Here is a 12,527-nt window from a genome sequence, read left to right on the forward strand (position 1 = left end):
ATTTAGTCTTGCCCATTCACTCTCAATATTTAGTCTTGCCCATTCACTCTCATTCACTCTCAACATTTAGTCTTGCCCATTCACTCTCAATATTTAGTCTTGCCCATTCACTCTCATTCACTCTCAACATTTAGTCTTGCCCATTCCCTCTCAATATTTAGTCTTGCCCATTCACCCTCATTCACTCTCAATATTTAGTCTTGCCCATTCACTCTCAATATTTAGTCTTGCCCATTCACTCTCATTCACTCTCAACATTTAGTCTTGCCCATTCACTCTCAATATTTAGTCTTGCCCATTCACTCTCAATATTTAGTCTTGCCCATTCAATCTCAATATTTAGTCTTGCCCATTCACATACATGTCTCAATTGTCTCAAGGATTAAACATCCTTCATTAACCTGTCTCCTCCCCTTCATCTACACTGACTGAAGTAGATTTAACAAATCAATAAGGGATCATAGCTTTCACCTGAATTCACCTGAACAGTCCATGTAATGGAAAGAGCAGGTGTTCCTAATGTTTTCTACACTCAGTGTACATGTTGACACTCAAACACACACACTGACACAAACACACACACACACAAAGCAGAACAAAACCCTTCAATTCATATTCTGATCTAACACACACACACAGCCCAACTCTCGGTCATGGCTAGAACGCCTTCCAGCGACCTTTTCCTGCATTGCCATGGAAACACTAAGAGCATCATCCCTCTGACTTGACTGCATGACTTGTCATGTCTTGCTGCTTAGCACCTTTTGACACATTGATATGCCACACACACGCAAACACTCTAAAACACACATGCAGCACCTACACCACATCAATCCACAATTAAAGTGTATCTGCTCAATATCCCTCTCTCTCTCTCTCTCTCTCTCTCTCTCTCTCTCTCTCTCTCTCTCTCTCGTTGTGTAACCCTAGTCTACAATGTGTCTTCACCTGAGTGTGTGTGATTCTGTGTTTGAGTAAGAGTGTGCATATGTGTCTGCATGTGTGTAGTGCATGCACTGGGGGAAACAGGAGCAAGGCTAACAGCAGGTGGGGGGAGGGGCCTGCTGTGTGTTTGTGGCTGAGTGGAGCGAGGAGGAGGAAGAGAGAGCCAGCAGCAACCAAGCCGACTCACACTAGTTATTAACTTCTAGCTAGCTGGTCATTACCGGTATCATCCAATCTGATTACAAAGTACCTGTTTTGACTGCATCAAACCAAGAAGAGAAACTAGTTAAACTATAGCTAGCTAGCTGGGTTGGCTAATCGCTTTTCCCCATCCTACACAATAACAAAAAACACCACATTCAAAGTATTGAGTGAAAGCCTACCTGTTGGCTCCTAGTCGTTGAAACATATCCTTTTTTAAATAACTTTAATTCCACTTTCCACTGATCTCCTAACTAATTCCACTTTCCACTGATCTCCTAACTAATTCCACTTTCCACTGATCTCCTAACTAATTCCACTTTCCACTGATCTCCTAACTAATTCCACTTTCCACTGATCTCCTAACTAATTCCACTTTCCACTGATCTCCTAACTAATTCCACTTTCCACTGATCTCCTAACTAATTCCATTTTCCACTGATCTCCTAACTAATTCCACTTTCCACTGATCTCCTAACTAATTCCACTTTCCACTGATCTCCTAACTAATTCCACTTTCCACTGATCTCCTAACTAATTCCACTTTCCACTGATCTCCTAACTAATTCCACTTTCCACTGATCTCCTAACTAATTCCATTTTCCACTGATCTCCTAACTAATTCCACTTTCCACTGATCTCCTAACTAATTCCACTTTCCACTGATCTCCTAACTAATTCCACTTTCCACTGATCTCCTAACTAATTCCACTTTCCACTGATCTATCTAAATAAATCTTCCATTGATCTCCTAACTAATTTAATCCTAACAGAGCCAGAGTCTAGTGGCGCTTTGATGATGTGATTGGCCAACAAAAACAACAAGGTAGACAAGCGTCTTGAAAAACACACCTCTCGTGAAAAGCCACAGCAGCATAAATGAGACCACATCTCTCTCAATTTATGGGGCTTTATTGGCATGGGAAACATATGTTTACATCTCTCTCTCTCTCTCTCTCTTTCTCTTTCTCTTTCTCTTTCTCTCTCTCTCTCTCTCTCTCTCTCTCGGCCCTGGGTAATCAGGTTTGGGTGGACCCGTGAAAACCTCTAGTGTGTGTGTGTGTGTGTCCGTGCTACAGTGTGTGTATATGTGTGTGTTGCTGTTTTTACACTGCGCTGATAGCACTCCACTGTGTTGTGGCGGTGGTCAGGCTCTCTGGGCCAGGCTGGACCGGGGGATTGTGGGAGATTAGCTCTAAGAGGATTAAAGCCCACGCTTCATTAGCATAGTGACTCACCGCCAGCTAGACAGACTGTACTGTAGCACACACACACACCGTAGCACGGACACATGTACACACACACACACACACTGTAGCACGCACACATGTACACACACACACACACACACACACTGTAGCACGCACACATGTACACACACACACTACAGCTTCATCAAAAGTTCACTTAGCGTTCACACATTCCTAGCAGTGGATGTGCTGCAGCTTCATCAATGGATAGAGCTAGCCAGACAAAATACTGTACATACAGTTTAAAAACAACTTAAATGGTAGGCTGTCGTTGTAAATAAGAATGTGTTCTTAATTGCCTAGAAATCAAGGTTAAATCAAATAAAAGCTGTAGTATCAGGAATGAAGGTAAGACCCAGATGCAGACAACGTCGAATTAACAGTGGTTTAATAATCCAACAAGGGCAGGCAATAGGCAGGACAAGGCAGGCAGGGGTCAGTAAACCAGAGGTGGGACATCGGTACTGGATGGCAGGCAGCCTGGGGGGGGGGGGGGGCAGGCAGAGTAGTTAGGTAGAAGGGCTCAGAACAGGCAAGGGTCAAAACCAGGAGGGCGAGAAAAAGAAACTGAGAAAAGCAGGTGCTGAGACACAAAAACGCTGGTTGACTTGACAAACAAGACGAACTGGCAACAGACAGAGAACACAGGTATAAATACACAGGGGATAATGGGGAAGATGGGCGACACCTGGAGAGGGGTGGAGACATTCACAAAGACAGGTGGAACAGATCAAGGTGTGACAATAAGGCAGAAAGTTACACGAGCACTCTGCATAACATCCTTCCTTCACCAGTCAACAGGGTTAGTCTTGGGGTGTGTTCCATTCCAATAAAAACTAAACTGAGCCGTTACCTGGATAGGTCGTAAGGCTTAGCAATGTATCAGAACATCCCACTAGTGGAGCAGTGAAGTACGTTAACATTGGCATGCAGTACAGCTCTCCTCCACAATACGTTGAATACAGTCAAGTCGTTCTCATCTCCTAGTGATGGTATTAGCTCAGGGCTACGTTGCCCTGCATTTGACACTGTGTTTTCTCTAGCCTGGGCTTATAGTGTACCCTGGTTGAATACTGTGTGCCACATCAATAAGTCAGGCCCTCCGGCCAACGTCTCAGTGTGAATATGCAGGAGAGAGACAGAAGGAGAGGCCAAGAGAGACAGAGAGACCTCAGCAGCCTATACCAAGGTTAATTGACACTGGAAGGTATGCCGGACTGTATGTGAGTGTGTGCGTGCGTACGAGCGTGTGTGTGTGTGCCTGTGTGTGAGCGAGAGGGGTCCATCTCTGCAGTCCCTCAATACTGCGGCAGCTCTCAGGCAGCAGATTGGAGTGAAAGAGGAGAGAGGAGAGAGACAGACAGACAGAGTTGTATATTATCTACCTCACTTGCTTTGGCAATGTTAACACATGTTTCTTATGCCAATAAAGCCCCTTGAATAGAATAGAATAGAATAGAATAGAGAGAGAGAGAGAGAGAGAGAGAGAACCTGACTCGTCATGTTCTATGTTTGTTCTATGTTTAAACACAACCCTGGGCCAGACCACACAGTCTCACATTCTGCCATTTTACAATCTAAACCATTTTTGTTAATACACCTGTGATGAATGTAGACTGTAGGAGCATGTCACCACGGTATCATACATGCACAGTGCAGATGAACAGGTGAGAAACTTCAGATCAGAATAGAGGTGGCCTAAACTCTAAAGCAGGAGTGGACCAGCCCCACAGGGCCGAAACAGACCCACAAGGTATGAAATTATTGTTATTTTCAAATACAATCTCTTTTTGGGCTTAGTTGTGGTCCATTTGCAGTGCACAAATTATTATAATTATGTTTCGGCGCTCAGACCATCAGCTCCGAAAAAAACCGTCCCGCGGTTGAATCTAGTTACCTATCCCTGCTCTACAGTATGAGAAGACTGCAGCATCGCCATCGCTACTACCTGAGATGGTGAACTGCAGTCCAGGCAGAAAGACAGTGATATCTGAAGAATAGAGAGATGTAGCAGGAGATAGAGTGGGAACTGTAAATCAATAGATAATTACAGAAAGATAGAGCTATTACCGAGAGTGAGAGAGAGGCAGGGGGAGGGGAGAGAGGGGGAGGGGAGAGGGAGTGAGAGAGAGAGAGAGGGGTAGGGGGAAGGGAGAGGGAGTGAGAGAGAGAGAGACGGGGTAGGGGGAGGGGAGGGGGAGTGAGGGAGAGAGAGGTAGTGGGGGAGAGGGGGCAAGAGAGAGGGAGAGGAGTAGGGGGAGGGGAGAGGGAGGAGGGAGGAAGAGGGCAGATGGAGGAGGGCAGAGGGAGGTAGAGGGCAGAAGGAGGTAGAGGGCAGAGGGAGAACGGAGGTAGGATGCAGAGGGAGGCAGAGGGCAGAGGGAGGTAGAGGGAAGAAGGAGGAGGGAGATAGAGGACAGACGGAAGTAGAGGGAGGAGAGAGGTAGAGGGATTAGAGAGGTAGAGGGGAGAGGGGGCGAGAGAGAGAGAGAGAGAGAGAGGTAGGGGGAGGGGAGAGGGAGCGAGAGAGAGAGAGAGAGAGAGGGAGGTAGGGGGAGGGGAGAGGGAGCGAGAGAGAGAGAGAGAGAGAGGGATAGGGGGAGGGGAGAGGGAGCGAGAGAGAGAGAGGGGTAGGGAGAGGGGAGAGGGAGCGAGAGAGGTAGGGGGAGGGGAGAGGGAGCGAGAGAGAGAGAGAGAGGGGTAGGGTGAGGGGAGAGGGAGTGAGAGGGGAGAGAGAGAGAAAGAGAGAGAGAGAGGGAGATTGGAAAGGGCAGGATGGGTGTGGGAGGAGGGGACAGACAGTAAACACTAACGTCAGTGTGTCAGGTTGACAGTGTTCAGGGACACAGTCATTGTCTGGTAACTCCATATCACTAGGTAACATCTGAGAGCCTCTTTCCTGACACTATTGCTGTGAAAGTGCAGCAGTTCAACTCTGACTTCTCCAGCAGTTGTGAAGCCTTCATATGCATTGGACCACACTAAAACACACAAACACATTACAAGACCCAAATTTGCAGAGTCATTGATAGCGCTGGCATAAACCTACATGCAGTTAGCAGGATTATCATAATTAATAGGTGGCTCATTAGGCAGTAGAGGGGGAGGGAGGTAGAAAGAGTACTGTGTTTCCTGGCAGGTTAGATGTTTAGTGTGTGTGTGTGTGTGTGTGTGTGTGTGTGTGTGTGTGTGTGTGTGTGTGTGTGTGTGTGTGTGTGTGTGTGTGTGTGTGTGTGTGTGTGTGCACGCGCACGCGTGCGTGCAGTCAAATGACAGGCTGAGTAAGAAATGAAGGTAGAGAGACCAGAAGTATAGAGTGTGAGGGGCAAAAGAGGATCAGAGAGTAAGGAAGTAGAGGGCGGAAGGAGGAAGGGGGAGGTAGAGGAAGGAGGGAGGAGGAGGGAGGTAGAGGGCAGATGGAGGAGGGCGGAGGGAGGTAGAGGGCAGAAGGAGGTAGAGGGCAAAGGGAGGTAGAGGGAAGAAGGAGGGAGATAGAGGACAGACGGAGAGAGGAGGGAGGTAGAGGGAGGTAGAGGGGGGGAGATAAAGGGAGGAGAGAGGCAGAGGGAGGGAGAGGGGGAGGGGGGAGGTAGGGAAAGGAGGGAGGTAGAGGGAGGGAGAGGAGGAGGAGGGAGGTAGGGAAATGAGGGAGGTAGAGGAAGGTTGAAGGTAGAGGGAGGTAGAGGAAGGAGGGAGGTAGAGGGAGGTAGAGGGAGGGAGATGGAGGTAGAGGGGGGAGGGAGGTAGAGGGGAGAGGGAGCGAGAGAGAGAGAGAGAGAGAGAGGTAGGGGGAGGGGGAGGGGCAGGAGGGAGGTAGAGAAAGGAGGGAGGTAGAGGGAGGTAGGGGGAGGGAGAGGGGGGTAGGAGGTAGAGGGAGGTATAGGAAGGGGAGAAAGAGAGATGAGGGAGGTACAGGGAGGTACAGGGGGAGGTAAAGAGAGGAGGGAGATATAGAGAGGTAGAGGGAGGTATATGCAGATATAGGGGGAGGTAGAGGGAGGGGGAGGTAGAGGGCGGAGGGAGGGAGAGGGAGGTAGAGGGAGGTTGGAGGTAGAGGAAGGTAGAGAGAGGGGGGGTAGAGGAAGGGGAGAAAGAGAGATGAGGGAGGTACAGGGAGGTACAGGGGGAGGTAAAGAGAGGAGGGAGATATAGAGAGGTAGAGGGAGGTATATGGAGATATAGTGGGAGGTAGAGGGAGGGGGAGGTAGAGGGAGGGGGAGGTAGAGGGAGGGAGAGGGAGGTAGAGGGAGGTTGGAGGTAAAGGGAGGTAGAGAGAGGGGGTGGGTACAAGGGGGTACAGGGTAAAGGAAAGAGTAAAGGAAAGAGAGGAGGGAGATAGAGAGAGATAGAGGGAGGTAGAGGGAGGTAGAGGGAGGTAGGGGGGGAGGGAGTTAAAGGGAGGAGAGAGGTAGAGGGAGGAGGGAGGTAGAGGAAGGAGGGAGGTAGAGGGATGTAAAGGGGGGAGGGAGTTAAAGAAAGGAGAGAGGTAGAGGAAGGCGGGAGGTAGAGGGAGGGAGAGGGAGGTAGAGGGAGGTTGGAGGTAGAGGGAGGTAGAGGAAGGAGGGAGGTAGAGGGAGGGGGAGTAAGAGAGATGAGGGAGGTACAGGGAGGTACAGGAGAGGAGGGAGATATAGAGATTTAGGGGGAGGGAGGTAGAGGGAGGGGGAGGAGGGAGGTAGAGGGAGGACGGAGGTAGAGGGAGGGGGGAGTAGAGGGCGGAGGGTGGTCGAGGGAGGAGGAGTTAGAGGAAGATGGAGTTAGAGGAAGTTAGAGGGCAGAGGGAGGAGAGAGGTAGAAGGCAGATGGAGGATGGAGGAGGGAGGTAGAAGGCATTGTGAGTTAGAGGGCAGAGAGAGGTAGAGGGCAGAGGGAGGTAGAGGGCAGAGGGATTAGGGAGGTAGAGGGCAGAGGGAGGGAAAGGGCAGAAGGAGAAGGGAGGTAGAGGGCAGTGTGAGTTAGAGGGCAGAGGGAGGTAGAGTGCCGAAAGATGAGGGCGGTAGAGGGCAGAGGGATTAGGGAGGTAGAGGGCAGAGGGAGGGAGAGGGCAGACGGAGGAGGGAGGTAGAGGGAGGACGGAGGTAGAGGGAGGGGGAGGTAGAGGGCGGAAAGAGGTAGCGGACAGACGGAAGTAGAGGGAGGAGAGAGGTAGAGGGTGGAGGGAGGTAGAGGGCAGATGGACATAGAGGGCAGAGGGAGGTAGAGGGAGGTAGAGGGAGGTAGAGGGAGATTGGAGGTAGAGGTAGGTAGAGGAAGGAGGGAGGTAGAGAGAGGGGGAGAAAGAGAGATGAGGGAGGTACAGGGAGGTACAAGAGCGGAGGGAGATATAGAGAGGGAGGTATAGGGAGATATAGGGGGAGGGAGGTAGAGGGAGGGGGAGGAGGGAGGTAGAGGGAGGACGGAGGTAGAGGGAGGGGGAGGTAGAGCGCGGAGGGAGGTAGAGGGAGTGGAGGTAGAGAAAGATGGAGTTAGAGGGCAGAGGGAGAAGAGAGGTAGAAGGCAGATGGAGGAGGGAGGTAGAGGGCAGTGTGAGTTAGAGGGCAGAGGGAGGTAGAGGGCAGAGGGAGGAGGGAGGTAGAGGGCAGAGGGCAGAGTGAGGTAGTGGGCAGAGGGCAGAGTGAGGGCAGAGGGAGGTAGAGGGCAGAGGGAGGTAGAGGTCAGAGGGAGGTAGAGGGAGGTAGAGGGCAGAGGGAGGTAGTTGGCAGAGGGAGGTAGAGGGTAGAGGAAGGTAGAGTGCAGAGGGCAGAGGGAGAAGAGAGGTAGAGGGCAGAGGGAGGAAGAGGGCTGAGGGAGGAAGAGGGCAGAGGGAGGTAGAGGGCAGAGGGAGGTAGAGGGCAGAGGGAGGTAGAGGGCAGAAGGAGGAAGAGTGGGGAGAGAGGTAGAGACGGTGATAGAGGGAGAGATTAGGAAAAGCAGATATGGTAGGACAGTGTCCCAACAGTCAAGGATAAAGTTCTAGGTGGAATGACTGGAATGTGCGGCTGTTTCTTCCAGAAGAAATATCATATAATGTCAAATAAATGCGGTCTCAAATAGCCATCTGTCCCTTTTAATAGCCAGCCAACGACACACATTTCAGCAAATAAACGCCTGTTCCAAATAAGCACTTGGTCTAAATGAGTTGTTTACGATGTTACCATGAGTTACTCAAGAGGTTTAAAATTTATTGCCAGTAAAAAACTGCTAGCCATTGGTTGTTAACAGCTGAGAACTTCTAGCTAACTTGCGAGCTCAAAAATGGTCAACTTCGGAGTACAGACCCTAGAAATTGGTCGATCACCTGCTAGTGGTGAAAGTAATAACTGTCGAAAATGCATGTCAAAGAGGAGTATAATTAGTCAAGGAAAAGTTTGTGTTTCTTTGGAGAGGCATACTAAGACAACAGAAACGTGACAGAGTGTGGAAAGTACGTTTATAAAAATGCTAGAATCAAACAATTAACTACGCAAACGAGCAAAAGCTGTGTGCATTATAGAAATAGAAGCCTGGCTCAAATAGAAGCCTGTGTCTAATAGATGAATGTCTCTAATAGACGCCTGTCTCTAATAGAAGCCTGTCTCTAATAGACGCCTGGCTCTAATAGACACATGGCTCAAATAGAAGCCTGTCTCTAATAGACGCCTGGCTCAAATAGAAGCCTGTCTCTAATAGACGCCTGGCTCTAATAGACACATGGCTCAAATAGAAGCCTGTCTCTAATAGACGCCTGGCTCAAATAGAAGCCTGTCTCTAATAGACGCCTGGCTCAAATAGAAGCCTGTGTCTAATAGACGCCTGGCTCAAATAGAAGCCTGTGTCTAATAGACGAATGTCTCTAATAGACGCCTGGCTCAAATAGAAGCCTGTCTCTAATAGAAGCCTGTTTCTAATAGACGCCTGGCTCAAATAGAAGCCTGTCTCTAATAGACACCTGGCTCAAATAGAAGCCTGTCTTTAATAGACGCCGTGCTCAAATAGAAGCCTGTCTCTAATAGACGCCTGTTTCTAATAGACGCCTGTCTCTAATAGACACATGGCTCAAATAGAAGCCTGTCTTTAATAGACGCCTTGCTCAAATAGAAGCCTGTCTCTAATGGACGCCTGTCTCTAATAGACGCCTGTCTCTAATAGACACATGGCTCAAATAGAAGCCTTTCTCTGATTGATGCATTTCTCTAATAGACGCCTGGCTCAAATAGAAGCCTGTCTCTAATAGACACCTGGCTCTAATAGACACCTGGCTCAAATAGAAGCCTGGCTCTAATAAGCGCATGTTCAGTGATTTAAGCAAAAAAATTCCCGGACAATTCATTGAAGTTTTACAGTAGTGAAAATTGTAAAGAAACATTAATCTAACCACTGGAACTGAGCCAACATGGGAAGATAGACGAAAGCTCCGTTGTTAGATGAATACTTACAATCCAACATATGAGCAGCTGTCAACTAATGTTGCTTATGACAGACGCTAGATGCAGCAAAGCCACATAAGTACCAACAGTTCAGACTCAACTACTAAACTCTGTTGATGACAGCATTGCAGAATGTTTACTTCTAGTAGTGCTGGTGTCTTAACATATCAATGAGGAAACTCTCCAGGACTAAGGGTCTTAAATCTACATTGAAGACCTTAGAAACACAAAAACCTACATACGCAAGCACATACACGCAGGTACGCATGCAAGACACCTCGTCAGACCTCCGTGACTCCAGTGAATCACAGCCAATCTGTTCTCCCTCCATGGGGCTAATCGTCCAATCATATCGCTCTGTTCTCCCCTCGGAGCCCACTGGCATAATGAAGAGAAATCACCACACATTCAGCAGGTCTACACACACACACACACACATTTGATGTGTATGTGCATATAGCTATGTGTGTGTGTGTCAAATGAAGAGAAATGTCTAGTGATTCATTTTCCGCGCTTTCTCTTTTGTGTGTGTGGTAGTGACAAATTAGGAGTAATGACTGTCTATGAATCACTATACACCTTCCCTATTGCTTCTGTCAGGCAGCTCCATCCACTGTACACCTTCCCTATTGCTTCTGTCAGGCAGCTCCATCCACTGTACACCTTCCCTATTGCTTCTGTCAGGCAGCTCCATCCACTGTACACCTTCCCTATTGCTTTTGTCAGGCAGCTCCATCCACTGTACACCTTCCCTATTGCTGCTGTCAGGCAGCTCCATCCACTATACACCTTCCCTATTGCTTCTGTCAGGCAGCTCCATCCACTGTACACCTTCCCTATTGCATTTGTCAGGCAGCTCCATCCACTGTACACCTTCCCTATTGCTTCTGTCAGGCAGCTCCATCCACTGTACACCTTCCCTATTGCTTCTGTCAGGCAGCTCCATCCACTGTACACCTTCCCTATTGCTTCTATCAGGCAGCTCCATCCACTGTACACCTTCCCTATTGCTTCTGTCAGGCAGCTCCATCATGGAGGACAGGAGCCTTATGTGAGTATGTGTCTCTGTCGCATGCGTGTGCGTGTGTGTGTGTGTGTGTTTTATGACCTGATGTACTTGTATAAAGCGCTGACTCGCTGCATCATGCCTGCAGATCAATGCTGCTGATAAGAGATGCTTTGAATGCTGTTGACCCGTTGCTGTGTTTACTGCGTGTGTCGTTAGGATGGATTGATCAGCACTAATGATGACACTTTTACTACACAGGCAGAATTATGGCGGACAGCAGGGATTACACACACACTCACCAAGGGCCTGCGAGGTGAAGGCAGCCATTGCACTCTGTAGTCTATCTGGCCTGATGGCCTGAACCAGCAGCACCTGCAGAGAGTAAGAGAAATAGGAGGATGAGAGGAGGAGAGGGGAGACAGATGAGTAGGAAGAGAGGGGAGCCAGAACAGGAGGAGAGGGGAGCCAGAAGAGGAGGAGAGGGGAGACAGAAGAGGAGGAGGAGAGGAGAGACAGAGGAGGCGGGGAGGATGAGAGGGGAGACAGAAGAGGAGAGGGGAGACAGATAAGGAGGAGAGGGGAGACAGAAGAGGAGAGGAGGAAAGGAGAGACAGAAGAGGAGGAGGAGAGAAGGAGAGGAAAGACAGAAGAGTGGAGAAAAGAGGGATGGAATGAAAGGCTGAAGCTAAAAAGCTAAAGATCCGAGAATGCAACATTAACAGACTCCCTCCTCCTTTTACAGTGTGTATGTATGTAAACAAACCTTCAACATGGTATATACTGTATGAACATTGAAAATGACATATGAATCTTGAACATGGTATATACTACACTGCTCAACACATCCTAGATCTGAATGAATGAAATATTTTTATTAAATACTTTTTTCTTTACATAGTTGAATGTGCTGACAACAAAATCACACAAAACTTATCAATGGAAATCAAATTTATCAACCCATGGAGGTCTGGATTTGGAGTCACACTCAAAATTAAAGTGGAAAACCACACTACAGGCTGATCCAACTTTGATGTAATGTCCTTAAAACAAGTCAAAAGGAGGCTCAGTAGTGTGTGTGGCCTCCACGTGCCTGTATGACCTCCCTACAACGCCTGGGCATGCTCCTGATGAGGTGGCGGATGGTCTCCTGAAGGATCTCCTCCCAGACCTGGACTAAAGCGTCCGCCAACTCCTGGACAGTCTGTGGTGCAACGTGGCGTTGGGGGATGGAGCGAGACATGATGTCCCAGATGTGCTCAGTTGGATTCAGGTCTGGGGAACAGGCGGGCCAGTCCATTGCATCAATGCCTTCCTCTTGCAGGAACTGCTGACACACTCCAGCCACATGAGGTCTAGCATTGTCTTGCATTAGGAGGAACCCAGGGCCAACCGCACCAGCATATGGTCTCACAAGGGGTCTGAGGATCTCATCTCGGTACCTAATGGCAGTCAGGCTACCTCTGGCGAGCACATGGAGGGCTGTGCGGCCCCCCAAAGAAATGCCATCCCACACCATGACTGACCCACCGCCAAACCGGTCATGCTGGAGGATGTTGCAGGCAGCAGAACGTTCTCCACGGCGTCTCCAGACTCTGTCACGTCTGTCACATGTGCTCAGTGTGATCCTGCTTTCCTCTGTGAAGAGCACAGGGCGCCAGGCAAATTTGCCAATCTTGGTGTTCTCTAGCAAATGACAAACGTCCTGCACGGTGTTAGGCTGTAAGTACAACCCCCACC

Source organism: Oncorhynchus mykiss, chromosome 27, assembly GCF_057628025.1.
Source record: "Oncorhynchus mykiss isolate SJ-2025 chromosome 27, ASM5762802v1, whole genome shotgun sequence".
Classification (NCBI taxonomy): Eukaryota; Metazoa; Chordata; class Actinopteri; order Salmoniformes; family Salmonidae; genus Oncorhynchus; species Oncorhynchus mykiss.